This window comes from Mus caroli, unplaced genomic scaffold (assembly GCF_978045245.1).
Source record: "Mus caroli unplaced genomic scaffold, Mus_caroli_1 scaffold_8, whole genome shotgun sequence".
Taxonomy (NCBI): domain Eukaryota; kingdom Metazoa; phylum Chordata; class Mammalia; order Rodentia; family Muridae; genus Mus; species Mus caroli.
The window spans coordinates 24,360,613-24,373,903 of NW_028227263.1; the positions used below are offsets into that span (position 1 = coordinate 24,360,613).

The 13,291-nt window shown below is 44.3% G+C and overlaps 1 long non-coding RNA gene across 2 annotated transcripts in view; it reads left to right on the forward strand.

Annotated features, from left to right (window-relative positions):
• The window catches only part of LOC147002862 (uncharacterized), a 48,126-nt gene that overhangs the window by 13,578 nt on the left and 21,257 nt on the right, over window positions 1-13,291 (forward strand). For both annotated transcript variants that reach the window (XR_015048065.1, XR_015048064.1), the window contains exon 2: window positions 4,983-5,040. This is a non-coding gene — a long non-coding RNA (uncharacterized LOC147002862). The remainder of the gene's footprint in view (window positions 1-4,982; window positions 5,041-13,291) is intronic.

Here is a 13,291-nt window from a genome sequence, read left to right on the forward strand (position 1 = left end):
ATTATGTGAGTGACTCAGGAGAAACCACCAGCTACATCTTTTCTGTACAAAGACAAAATGAGGAAAAGGGCAGGTAAGACTAAGGGGTGTTTTCTGGTCGGTGAATCCCTGAGAGTGGATTTCTAAGCAGTAGAACTGATGTCTAAGTAAAGGCTGAATCTGCATAAACACCATTTCTGGTTGCCCCAGTAACAGGACCCTTAGTTTAGGACAATAATATTATAATTGGAAAATGCAAATGAAGCAAACAGTAATGAGAGGAGTTTTGTGGCCTAGTTAGCACTGCCTTGGGGGAAAGGAGACAGTAAGGCGAGGGCAAAAGGGAAAACGTTCACGTTCTGGTTTAGTTACCTTGAGAGAGCTCGGCATGGCGTGTGCTTCCAGCTTCTCCCACAGGGTTGAGCAAAAATGGAATGGATAATAAATCATGCCCTCGTTGTCCACACTTCCTGGCCCCTTTCCCCACAGTCATAGCCACCTGGGAAAGGACGAAGGACTGTTTTTCTGGTGATCAGAATCTGTGACCTTGGCTTTGGTCACAGGGGTCCAGGCCCGCCTGGGATCTGAGATGGACAGTATGGCCAGGCAGCGATGACATCAATCTGCTGTTTAGCTCTTTCTTCCTGTCCTGTGGACAGCAGATGGTTGGGCATGTCCTAAAGGAGTCATGGGAGCAGGATGGGAGCCAGGAGATCGTATTCTTGACACAACTTTAAAGACAAGGAGAGTGAGGTTCAGAGAGGCTAAGCAACATGTGTGGGGTTAGACTTTAAATGTTTGGTTCTAGTTCAAGCGGGTCATTCACTCTTGCTCTCCTCCAGTTGTTAAAGATGAACGAGACCTAATGAGGACAAGGAGTGCATGCTAGATTAATGTCTGACACTTAGCTTTATGTCATCATGTCCAAAACAACAACAGAAGCAACTTATAGGAGGCTAGCAGCTTTGGGGGTGGGAGATCAGAAAAGAGGATTCTAAGAAAGGAATTGAGTTGAATTGGCTTTCAGGTAAGAGGCTCCTTACCACTGTGGCCAGCAGTACATTGCAAGAGGCTTTATAGTCCCTCAATCAAAGCAAGGTATCTCTCAAAGGTTTCCTGTACATAAGATGCCGGCTTTGTTAGCTTGTGACCTGTGCTGTGTGCGCAGTCAGGGTGCCCGTGATTGCTGAGTGGCAGATGGGGTGGGGGCATGTCTCTTTGTAAGGGGAGAGAGGCTGAGGGGTTGTGTGTGGCCTATCAGTAGTACTTGGATGGCCTAGGTTCTACCAGGAAAGACTTGTTTAGGCTGAGACTTGCAGAGATTTGGTCTGGCAGGATGGATAGAAAGGAAGACCTGCTGAAGCTGCTCAGGTCACTGGGAATGGTGTGGAAGCCCCTTAGGTCACAGAGGACCAGAAAGTACAGCAGAAACCTGGGACAAAATGCAATCTTCAAAGGCTTGTCTCTAGAGCCCTCCTTTCCCTCGCTCTATCCAGTCTCCTAATGGTTCCACAGCCTCCCAATATAACCTGTGAGGGCCATTTCAGATCTAAACCATAAGAATTTCCCCCAAATGGTTACAGTTCTTTCCCTCCTCTGATGTTTCTCTTTTGTGATGTGATCATCAAGGTCCCCCCCATTAAGAGGCAGAATTTATGTTTCCAGTCCTTGGAACTGGGCTGGCCCTGTATTTGACATGACATGATATCATGATGGCTATGTCTTAGGGTTTTATTGCTGTGAACAGATGCCATGACCATGGTAACTCTTATAAGGGACAACATTTAATTGGGGCTGGCTTACAGGTTCAGAGGTTCAGTCCATTATCATCATGGTGGGAAGCATGGCAGCATGCAGGCAGACATGGTGCTGCAGAAGGTGCCGAGAATTCTACATCTTGATCTGACAGCAACCAGGAGAGACTGACTTCCGCACTGGGTGCAGTGTGAGCGTAGGATCTCAAAGTCCACCCCCACAATGGCACACTTCTTCCAAGAAGGTCATACCTTCTAATAGTGTCACTCCTTGTGGGCCAAGCATTCAAACACATGAGTTTATGAGGGCCAAAACCTATTCAAACCACCACAGTTCATCATTTGTGAGCCCAGGTTTCAAGGACTTTGGTGGGACTCTGCCCACTTTTTTGGAACCCTGAGCCTAGGATTGTCTGATGGAGTTGGAGGAAATATCTGGAGGTGACACAGGTTGCAGGCTGGAGAATGAGATGCCTCAGGAAGCAGTTCCTAGGGCAGTGCCCCAGTTCATACAGATCAGCAGAGAACAGTCAAGACCAATAGAACAGTCTCACCACCCCAGGAACTTAGGGAAATAAGAAATGTTTGTTTTGTATATGATCTTAATCACTTTTTTGTTGCGATGATAAAATACTCTGGAGAAAACAACTTAAAGGAGAAATGGTTTAGTTTGATTTACAGTTCCTTGGGGATTCATTCTATGAGGGTGGACAGGAGCAGGAAGCTGGCCACATTGGATCAGTTCTCGAGAATTTGGGGTAAACAGAAAGAGGGGCTGTGCTTTACAGTTTTAAGGCCCACCCCTGCAGTGACTCCCTCCCTCCCACTTTGCCTCTTAGATCCCACGACCTTCCCAAATAGTGCTACAGTTTGTCAAACATAAGAGGGTATTTGGGGACATTTCAAATTCAAAATACTTGGGTACCAATGGTATTCTGCGATCATTATTACCCAGCATTTTGGTGGCCAAAAATAGATAATTCAAAAGACTATGGGTACTCTGTAGTAGAAAGAGGCACAGTAGAATACAGGCAGCAGAAAGGCACCACTGATTTGGCAGGTCACATGGGCTCCCAGAATCCAAATCCCTGTGGGGACTGTGGAGACAATGAGAGTTAGGATGGAAATCTGAAACTCCTGCAGGCTCATGTTTTGAAGACTTCCTCCCACCCCCACCCTCCCAGCTCATGGTTTTTATTTTCAGAGGTTCTAAAAAGTTTGGGGGATGGGACAGGGCTGGAAGAGTAGATCAGTGAGGGGAAGTCCTTGGGTTGTATGTCTCCGTGGCTTCCTATTCCTTTCTTAGAAACCTCTCCACCATCATATAAACTGCTGTCTACCTTGACACTTCATCCTTCCCAGCCTGATGGTCTAAAACCGTGAGCCAGGAGAAATCCTTCCTCTCTTCATTGGTCCATGACAGGTAAATGGATCCTAATGATAAAAACCTAATACATTGATGAACAGTAAAGCAGGTATCAATCTAATACCAAACCATTGCTCTTGGAGAAAAGAAAAAGATACCATCATTGAGTTGCTCCCTATAGAGAAAAGGATTCTCACTCAGGCCTGAGGGATTCCAGTACTGTTCTCTTCTTAATCTACCCTGTGCTTTCTCACTTGTCTGGATTAGTTACAGTTTCATCTTGCAGTGATGAAATGCCCAACCAAAGCATCTCACGGAAGGAAGCATTTGTTTTGGCTCACAGTCTGAGGGTGCAGTCCGCCACGGCGAGGAAGTCATGGCAGTATGATCTTAAGGCAGCTGATCACACGGCATCTGAGTCAAGAAGCAGGGAGAAATAAATGCTGGCACCCAGCTTACTTTCTTCTTGTTGTTCAGTCTTGAATCCCAGCTGGAATAGTGCTACCCACATTTAGGGTGAGCCTTCTCACTTTGGTGAACCCAGTCTAGAAACTCCCCATTGATATGACCAGAGGTTTGTCTCCCAGGGAAATTCTAGGGCTTGCCATCTTGACAGCTGATCATGTGTCAGGCTGGGTTCTGTGCTAGGTATGGGTTTCCCTAAGTGAGCTGAAGACAGCTTTTGCCCACAGAGAACTGGAAGTCCATGTGACCTAGCGTGTGGTGCTGTGTGGTAAGTTTGTTTTCAGTATGGCATCCTTTCTGAAGAGACAGTTCTGGATTCTGATGATGATTAATGACCAATGGTTTCCAGTGACTCCCCTTGAAGTGGGCTTGGCTTTGAGGTGAATGAATTCATGACCACTTTTTCACTGAGTTCCAGGCATGGCTGTGTTCTAGTTATAACTGGGTTGTAATTTAGTGAGGACTGCACGTCCTCTGCAATATTGGTTCCTCATCTGTCTTTGGATTATGCAAGGATCATACTCAGTGCTGTACCTCATTAGCCTCAGCACTGGACTTTAGGCAATGGGATCTTGGCCAAACTTGGATCTGAGCTGGATAAGGCAGATGGACTCAGAGCCACAATGAGATAGTGTTGTCCTGGCCAACTGCTCCTTATCTATTCTTTATTCTGCATAGTCAGCCTCTGGACTTTCATCTGGGACTCAGGACTGAAAATGGAAAAGCCTCTTTTGTGTGGTTCTTCACTTGTTCCCCCCCCCCCCCAAAGTAACGCGTGCACTCGGCGGCAAGTACTGTGTTACTTCAGGGTCCGAGTGTCTAAAAAATCTGAAAACAGATTTCGAGTATACAAGCCAAGCAAGTTCTTTCTCAGGCTCTTGGCTGCTGGGTCAATGGAGGCAGGTACGCTTCGGTAATGCTTTGAATCTGAACGGCTCCTAACAGAGTCTTATGTTAGCCATTTGTTTCATTTAAAGAGTTACTGTTTGGAGAAGTTGTAGAACGCTTAGGGGTCCAGCCTGGCTGGACCAAATAAGTCGCTGGAACAGGGATTTGAAGGTTATACCCGCCCCTGCTTCTGGTTCAATTTTGCTTCAGGAGCAACCTCTGTTGCACAGTCTATTGCCATGAATGCTGCTGCAATGTCCCCAAAGTGATGAGTAGAATTCCCTGAAACAGTGAGCCAAAATACTTTTATCTCCTAGTTGTTTCTGTAGGGCATTTTGGTCACACTGACGCAAAAGTTAGCCATGTCTGTGAGACACTGTCTTGATTGATGACTGATGTGGAAGTGCCCAGCTCACTGTGGGTGGCACCATCCCTAAGCATGGTGGGCCTGAGCTATGTAAGAAAGAGAGTTGAGCATTAGCCAGAGAATGAGTCAATAAGCAGTGTCTCTCCATGTTTTCTATCTCCAGGTTCCTGCTTTGAGTACCTTCCCTGATTTCCCTCAGTGACAGATTGCTACCTGCAAGTGTAAGCTAAACAAACCTTTTCCTCTCATAATTTGATTTTGACCAGAATGTTTTATCACAATGACAGAAAAGCAAGTTACAACAGTAATTAATGCAATTATTATTGGAATGAGCCAGAGGCTATTAGGTCACATGTGTGCAAAGCAAGGTGGGCATTATATAGGGACGCAATCCTCTTTGTCAGAGTACAATTTTGGGGGTATTCACAAACAGAAACATTGGCATGTACTCTGTATTTTGTGTGTGTAACTGTTTGTAGGTACATGTGTGTGTGCAGGTATATGTGGAGGTCAGAGGACAACCTCAAATATCATCCTCGGGAACACCACCAACCTCCACTTGAGCAGGGTATCTCATTGGCCTGGAGCTCACCAATTAGGCTAGACTAGTTGGCCTGAAAGCCCTGGGGATCTTCTTGTCTCTACTGTCCCCCACTGGGATTACAGGTTATGACACAAAGCTCAGCCTTTGTAGGCAGTTTATGCTGATTAATCTGAGGTTCTCTGTTTGCAAGACAAGCACTGTCCCTTCTGAGCTGCCATCTCTCCACCCAGTACTCACCCTACATTTGCAGGATCCAGACCAGTGACTTAGCTGTATGCTTACACACAGTGAAAAGCCCATTGGGCCAGAATCTGGTGTATGAAGTAAATTTCCAGATTCTGGGCCAGGGAAGACAGTGCTGACAAAGTGAAGCCACAGCTGGGAGTCATACCGAGGAAAGATACAGGAGTAGGGAGATGGGAAATTTAATAATCACATTAAAAAATTAAACACCAGGCCCCAGTGGTTGTCGCTTTCCATCCGCTGAGATTCACAACACTTGACATCCAATTATAATTGTGGGTTCCTATAAAACAGCCCATTAACTACAACCATAAATTATTATTGCTTATGTGGAGGAGGCTGCTGGCTTAGTAGCTGATGGTGAGTATTATGGAAATTATTAACGAGCAATATTGTCCCTTGGAGTCTTGTTGGTCTGGAGAGGGTGTACGGAGCCTGGGGGAGTAGAGACAGCTGCTTTGGAGTTGGGCCTGTGTATTCTGCTTTGGGTTATGACCTCCTTTGTATGGGATGGTGGGAATTCCTCTCTCAACTTCTCCTCAGACTTTCTACATAGTTGTTTTTCAAAGACAGGAAGAGCAAAGCTGGAGTCGAGGGAGTAACGTTGTTATTTGCTTATGCCTGCTCATATACACATAGCCACAGTTCAGTAGTATGGGTTGCTCACACTTGCTGAGTGATTTGCACATGCCTGGCAAAAGCTGTATCTCAGTGTCCTCATTTCCTCTTCATAGCTCACAGGGGTGGAGACACCATTAGCCACAGAGAGGTTACTGGTAACTTAGCTATGGCCAGAGAACTAAGAAATGGCAAGTCTTACTTTAAACCCAGACACTCTAACTCTGGACTGATATCCACCTTCCTGCACTGCCCAACAACACACAGAGACTCTTTCACACATGTGTGTGTACACATCTGAATAGTGAGATAGTCACAACTCGACTCCTAACTCTCTCTAAGAACAGCCCTCTAACACCACATCTTTGCTGCTGAGACCTCAACACACAAACACGCATGCACACTCACATGCACACATGCACATTTGTACACAGAGGTGCGTTAACATAGACAGGATCACATGCATACTTATTGTGCCTCTTTTGTCAACTGCCTCTGATTATACAGAGAAGCCAAGACTGACTCTATCCATCCATCCATGTATCTATCTATCTATCTATCTATCTATCTATCTATCTATCCATCCATCCATCTACCTACCTACCTATCCCCCCCACACACATAATATATACACATACATATATATTATATATATTGTATATATATATGTGTGTAGCCTGGGTTGACCATACCTGGGACAATATTTCTTAATTGTTCTCTTTTTAAAAGTGTAGTGTATTTTCAAGCCTTAAGAAAACACAGGCTAGAAGTAATAGCAAACAGGTCCTCCTGCCCCTTTTCCTTGGCTTGTGTTTCAGAAGGTTCTTTTAGTACACACACACACACACACACACACACACACACACACACACTATATAATATATATGTAAATACTTAAAAAAGAAACCCTGTTAGAAGAGCTTTCTTCGCTGTTCTGAAGGCTGTATTGGCAGCTCACCTTTTTCCAGTGCTTTCTTGTTTCCTGGAAGCGTATCTTTCAGGGGACTTGCTCCCCCTGATGCAGTGTGCAGGGTTTCCATCAGTCTGACTCCAGTCCGCTTAGCAGCCTCCCAGAATTCTCTATCCTCAGGTCCGTTGCCAATATTGTTCTCCGTTCCCCAGGGTCACAGAAGAGTTTGCCTTTTATCCTTTGAGTAGCACTGGGAGACTTACACCCTGGAGGTAAAGTGGGCAGGGTAGGCTTCCCCCCTGGAAAGCAGAAGTCGTCTGTTGCTTTTGAAAATATTTGGGAATATTTTTCACAGCAAAGAGAATATGTTATAGCTGGGTGTGCTGGCCATGCCTGTAATCTCAGTGCTCGAGAGGCTGAGGGTGGAGGGTTGGGAACTCAAGTCCAGACTGGGTTATGTACGATGGCCTCGGAGCAAAACAAACACAAAGATGCAACCATCAACTTCTTGAGAAACCACATCTAATATGCTATCGATGTCTATGAGGTGGGAGCTGAAGAAAAGGAGGCAGAGAGCCCATGTCTATCAAACACAAATAGCTAAAAAGATGACAGGAACAAACTTTGAAATCTGCGACCAAAATTGGGTTATTGAAACACAAAGCCAGTCCTTTTAAACACAATCTCTGTCTTGTTTTGACCCAAAATAATTTTTGCTCTTCCTCTCTTTTCTTTCCCCCTTCCCTCTCTCTTCCCTCCCTCCCTCCCTTCCTGTTTGCTTGCTTCCTTCTTTTCTCTTTCTTCTTTCCTTTTCTTTCTTTCAACATGGTCCCTTTCTATAGCCTGCATTGACCATACTTCACACAATATTTTTAATTGTTCTCTTTTTTATAAGTGTAGTGTATTTTCAAGCCTTAAGAAAACACAGGCTAGAAGTAATAGCAAACAACCCCCCCCCCCACACACACAATTTTTTCCTTGGCTTGTGTTTCAGAAGGATCTTTTAGCACAGTGTCTTCTCCTTTTTGAGCATAGCATCTTCTTAAAGTACCAAGTAGACAGCTAGACATTGGGGGGAAAAGTGTAGACTATGCCAGCCCTTATTAGACTGTGCCAGCCTTTATTGGACTGGCCTTACTGGACCTTTCTGTGTTAGGACTGAGGTGATGGGAGACTTGTATTTTTGTCATTTTCTTTTTTTGGATCAGGGTTTTGGTTGCCTGTGAAGAGTAGGAAGTGCATTTCCAGAGAGTCAGCATTGCCCACAGAAGTTTCCTGCCAGGCCAAGCAATTTCCTTTCTGGGTTTATTCCTGCAGCAGATGTTACCAGGGCTCAGACCTTCTCCAAGTGTCCTCATTAGAAGCTCCTTATAGAAATGCCTTGTCTGGGCCTGACACGCTGTCTGAGGGAGTTGCATGCTCAACCCCCTGTGGGCCAGGGTGGATGCTGACCATGGTCCCATACTGTGAGTGAGGGAGCTGATGGTTTGAAAGAAAATAGTCCTCATAGGCTCACAGGGAGTGGCACTATTAGGAGGTGTGGCCTTGCTGGAGTAGATGTGGCCTTATTAAAGGAGGCATGTCATTGTGGGCAAGCCTTGTGGTTCCAGAAGCTCAACTCTGACCTGGTGTGTCTCACTCTATCTTCCTGCTGCCTGCATATCCAGATGTAGAATTCTCAGCTCCTTCTCCAGTACCATGTCTGCTTGTGTGTCACCATGCTTCCCAACATGAAGATAATGGACTAAACCTCTGAACTGTAATCCACCCCCAATTAATGTTTCTTTTTTTACAAGAGTTTCTGTGGTCATAAAGTCTTTTCACAGTAGTAGGGACTGTCCTCACAATCTCATGTGTTTGAACAATATGTCCCGAGCTGATGGTGCTCCTTTGGAAGGTCGTGAAGTCTTAGAGGTAGAGCTTTGCTGGAGGAATTGGGTCTAATAGGGGTGAGCCCTGGGGCCTCATTTCCTGTTCGCTCTGCTCCTTGACTGAAGATGAAATGTAACTAGTTACTACATGTTTCTGCCACCGTGTCTTCCCTATGGTGATGGACCCTGTGACCTAAAACTGTGAGACAAAATCAGCTCCTCCTCCCTTCAGCTGCTTCTTATTGGATCATTGATCACAACAAGAGAAATAACCACCCCACCCCCACCCACGTGAGTGTCTAAAAAATGTCTTTAGCCTCAGTGTGCTGCTGGCTGCTTTCCCTGTCGGATGCTGATGAGGGTCTCTCTCTTCCTATCCATTTCCATCTTCATTTCTGAGACCATATCAATTGGAATTTATGAAGAAAGAATTAACAGCATGAGCTAAATGATGATAATAAAAATGCAAATTTAAATTCCCCTCTTAGCAGGAAAAAGAAGGAGAGGACTTCAAATACTCAGAGGTATATCTGGGCAGTGGAATTACAAGTGATTTTTATTCTCTGCAGTTTTTCTTATCTTAATTGGAGATCCATTACTTTTGCCTTATATTTTTTTATGTTTTCATATCAAAATGTCAAGCATGTAGAAAATAATGTAACAGATATCCATGTACCCATTATAGAAACTTAACACATGTTAACATTTGCCCTATTTGATGATAGATCTACTTTTTTTAAGGGCACCAATTCCTTTTATAATCAAAGACTTACAGGTTTAACTACTTCTAGAAATAGTTCATTTTATTTAACAGAGGGAAACCTGGCAAACCTGCCCCTGGATTGTCAGAGTGACCAAATCTCTTCAGATATGGTCTAAAGATATGGTCTAGATATGGTTAGCCTCTGGTGTTGATACACATATTAATAAGGAAGTCTGAGGTGCATACATAGATTCAGTGACTAGACATGCCTACACGGGATACAGACCCGCGTCTGTCTGCAGACTGGCTTTCCTCAGGAGTATTTTGGAACTACAAGGGGCTTCTCCCACCACCACATGACTAAGTTCAGGTTCTGATTAAGCAGGACTGGTGTGGGCCTGGGGTCTTCATTTCAACAAGTTCTCAGATAATGGAGAGTTGAGTGCCAAGCTTTCAGAGTTCTCTGCATTATCTCAGACAGACATAGGCCATCCTGGTGGTATTTCAGGGTCAATGTTGTACAGATTTAACATTTAAGAATATATTATCTTGTTCCTGGAGGAAACGATGGACTGCTAGAGCCTTTCCGCTTTTTCTCTCAGCTTTGAGTGCCCCAATTATTGTCAATTATTGTAATTAACTCTTGGAGTAGAGTATAAAGGGTAAACTCTGCGATCTATTCTCACTAGAAAAAAAAAAAGAGAGAGAGAGATAAATGTTTATATTGTCTTTTCCACAACCAGCATATCTGAAATCAGAATCATTCATTCCACTGTCGGTGTGTAAGAAGATTTTAGTTATTACGTTGGTCTCATTTTACACCAGATGTGAATATTTGCTGTGTGTAATAATTAATCTTCGTTGCCAACCTGACTGGATTTAGAATGGTGACGGTGCCTTTTAGGGTGTTTTTAGACTCACTCCATGGACTGACAGCCTGGGTGGAATGAACAGGAAAGGAGAAGCTGGGAGGGCCCCCCCTCCCTGCTCCCCAAGAAGCACACTGAGCTGAATGTCTCCACCATGGGGCCATGGGACCCTGCCACAGTGAGCCAAATCCTCTCAAGCCAGGAGTCAAAAGACTTCTTCCTTCCCATAATGCTTTGTCTTGGTTTTCTACTTGACTTGATCTGGCATTGAGAGAGACTCAGATCTCCAGGAGGGCATTTCCTGGGAAAACAACTGAGTCTCCTAGAGTGAGCAGCATCTTCCAGTGCTGGCCCACATATGAAAAGTTTTGAGATATGGGATGCTGCTTTTGGTGGCTTTCACTCTTTGTTGTAAGTGCATCTACTCTGTTGCTGCTACTGCTGCTGTCAGAGCCATTTCCTCAGCCCCCCAGTGTGAATTGAACCAGCAGCTCTCCAGCCATCTCCTACCAGCTTTCCTGCAATCCTGAGACTGTGGGTGCCATGCTGAACTGCTAGGCAACCAGCTATATTACCTAAGCAGGTATCCAATTTGAAGTTCTCCAGCATGCAGGCAGCCACTGGTGGGCTACCCAGCACTCATTGTATAAAATAGTCTGACACTTCCGTTGCAAATGAAATGTGTTCATTCTCTCACTCCTGTTGCTCTTGAAAACTCTGAATATTCCTTTGCATTCTTTTCAGTTGAGTGCTCTGGTCTCAGAGATAATAAAAATGAATAAATTTGGAGTTTGAGAGATCTGATAAAGTACAATTCTGCATTTCCATGTGAATTTTGAGCTAATTGGGGGGGGGGAAAGACATAAGTCTAAAACTGAAGAAAGACTGCAGCTGCACCCTTGTGATGGCTGGCTGAGCTCTGACTTTGTGAATCAGAGTTATTAATGCCTACCCACCGTCCCTCAGCCAGGACCCTGGTAACCTTCCCTCTGTAAAGTGTGTGTCTTAGGAACACACACCCACTTACTCAGGTCCTTGCCTGACTCTAGACTGAGACAAGACTAGGATTTTCTGATAAATGAGCCCCACCCAGGCAGGGCAGAGGGACCTACTGTGTGCTGCCACATACACAGGTTGAGTCTGTGAGGAGAAGGGGTAGGTGGTGTTCTGACGGGGGGAGGCATTATCCTATAGCAAGAGTTTTAGTTAGAGTTGATGGAACTGGTGTCTCCATTTATGATTAAAAGGTGGAGGTTTCATTTTTAAAATATTGAGGAATAAGAGAAATGATGGCTTGAGGACAGAGAGTAAGGGGCTGGAGAGATGCTGAGTGGCTGAGAGCACTTGCTGTTCTTGCAGAGGATCTGAGTTTAGGTCCCAGCTCACAACCTCCTCCAACTCCATCTCTGAGGGACTGGATGCCCTTTGAGAAGACTGGTCTTTGGGGGTAACTGCACATAACTGCACATATACAGATAAGCATACACACATAAAAAATAAATAAAAGTTAAGGTAATGACTACATGGATAGTATGGACATGTCAAATTGCAGAAACCATGTCAGAATGACTGAAGTTACTGGCCCAGTTAAAACTTCCTGAAATCTCATCTTTACAAACTGAAGGGCAGAGTCTCCTTTCTTTATATTTTTCATTGGGGACAAGAGGATTTAGGTCATTATTTGACTATTGGCCATGATTTTATTCCAGTTCATTTCATAGAGAATAGATAGAACAGAACATTTCAGCCCATTGATGTATTATATATAAATTTTGATTTCATATATAAATAATTTATAAATTGAGTCACACTATCTTATTAGTATTGACCCAAGGCTTTTAATTCTCCTTTCTGGCTCTCATCTTACCGAGTTCACCATGAGAATCTGAGTGTATAGCCTGGAAAATTGGTTTTGTTTTTAATGACACGAAAAGAGAATGTGCTCTTTATAAACTTGGTCCAGTTTTTTTAGTAACAGGAAACATCCTACTGCAGGGAAGACTTTCCTTTCATCCATTGCCTGTCAAAGTTACATTTACAGGATCTAGGCAGCATGAAGCAATGAATCCCATTGGCTAAATGTGCCAGGTAGGATTGGCAACATATGCATGAAGCTCAAACCGAAAACCTGTAGCTGGCAGAGAACTCTTGGCATCCAAATGGGAAACATCAAATGACTCCACCCCAAACGTTCATTCACTTGGTTCTCTGGGGGACCATTTGTTGTCAGTTTCTCCAAACGGTTAATTGCTAAGTATTTGTGATAAAAAAAAATAATAAAGGTGGTTTCCAAATATGCTTTATAGAAGGGTCACAACCTCTCTTGCCAAGAAAACCCTTCAGAACAGTCAGGAGTCATTTTACATTTGAACCCTTTTAAAAATCTCCATATTAAAACATTCTTGAAATTATTTTCCTTAGAGCCATGCCTCGCCGGCTACACAACTTGCAGCGATCCGAATCCATGCTAATCTTGGGTGTTTATATAGGTTGCTGCCTGGACTTGTAACTGAAACGGCAGAGCAGTTTAACTCAGTGAAGGCAAAGAAATGGAGCCCACATTTGATCCTCATGTTTGTTTGGTGTGTGAGTGCAAGCTGTGGGTGTAAGCAAGCTCTTAGACTGTGGTAACAAGAAAGGTACGGCTCCATTTCCACAGTTGATCACCATGAGGTCAGTGGTCCCAGTGTCCTGGGGATAGAGACGGGACGGAC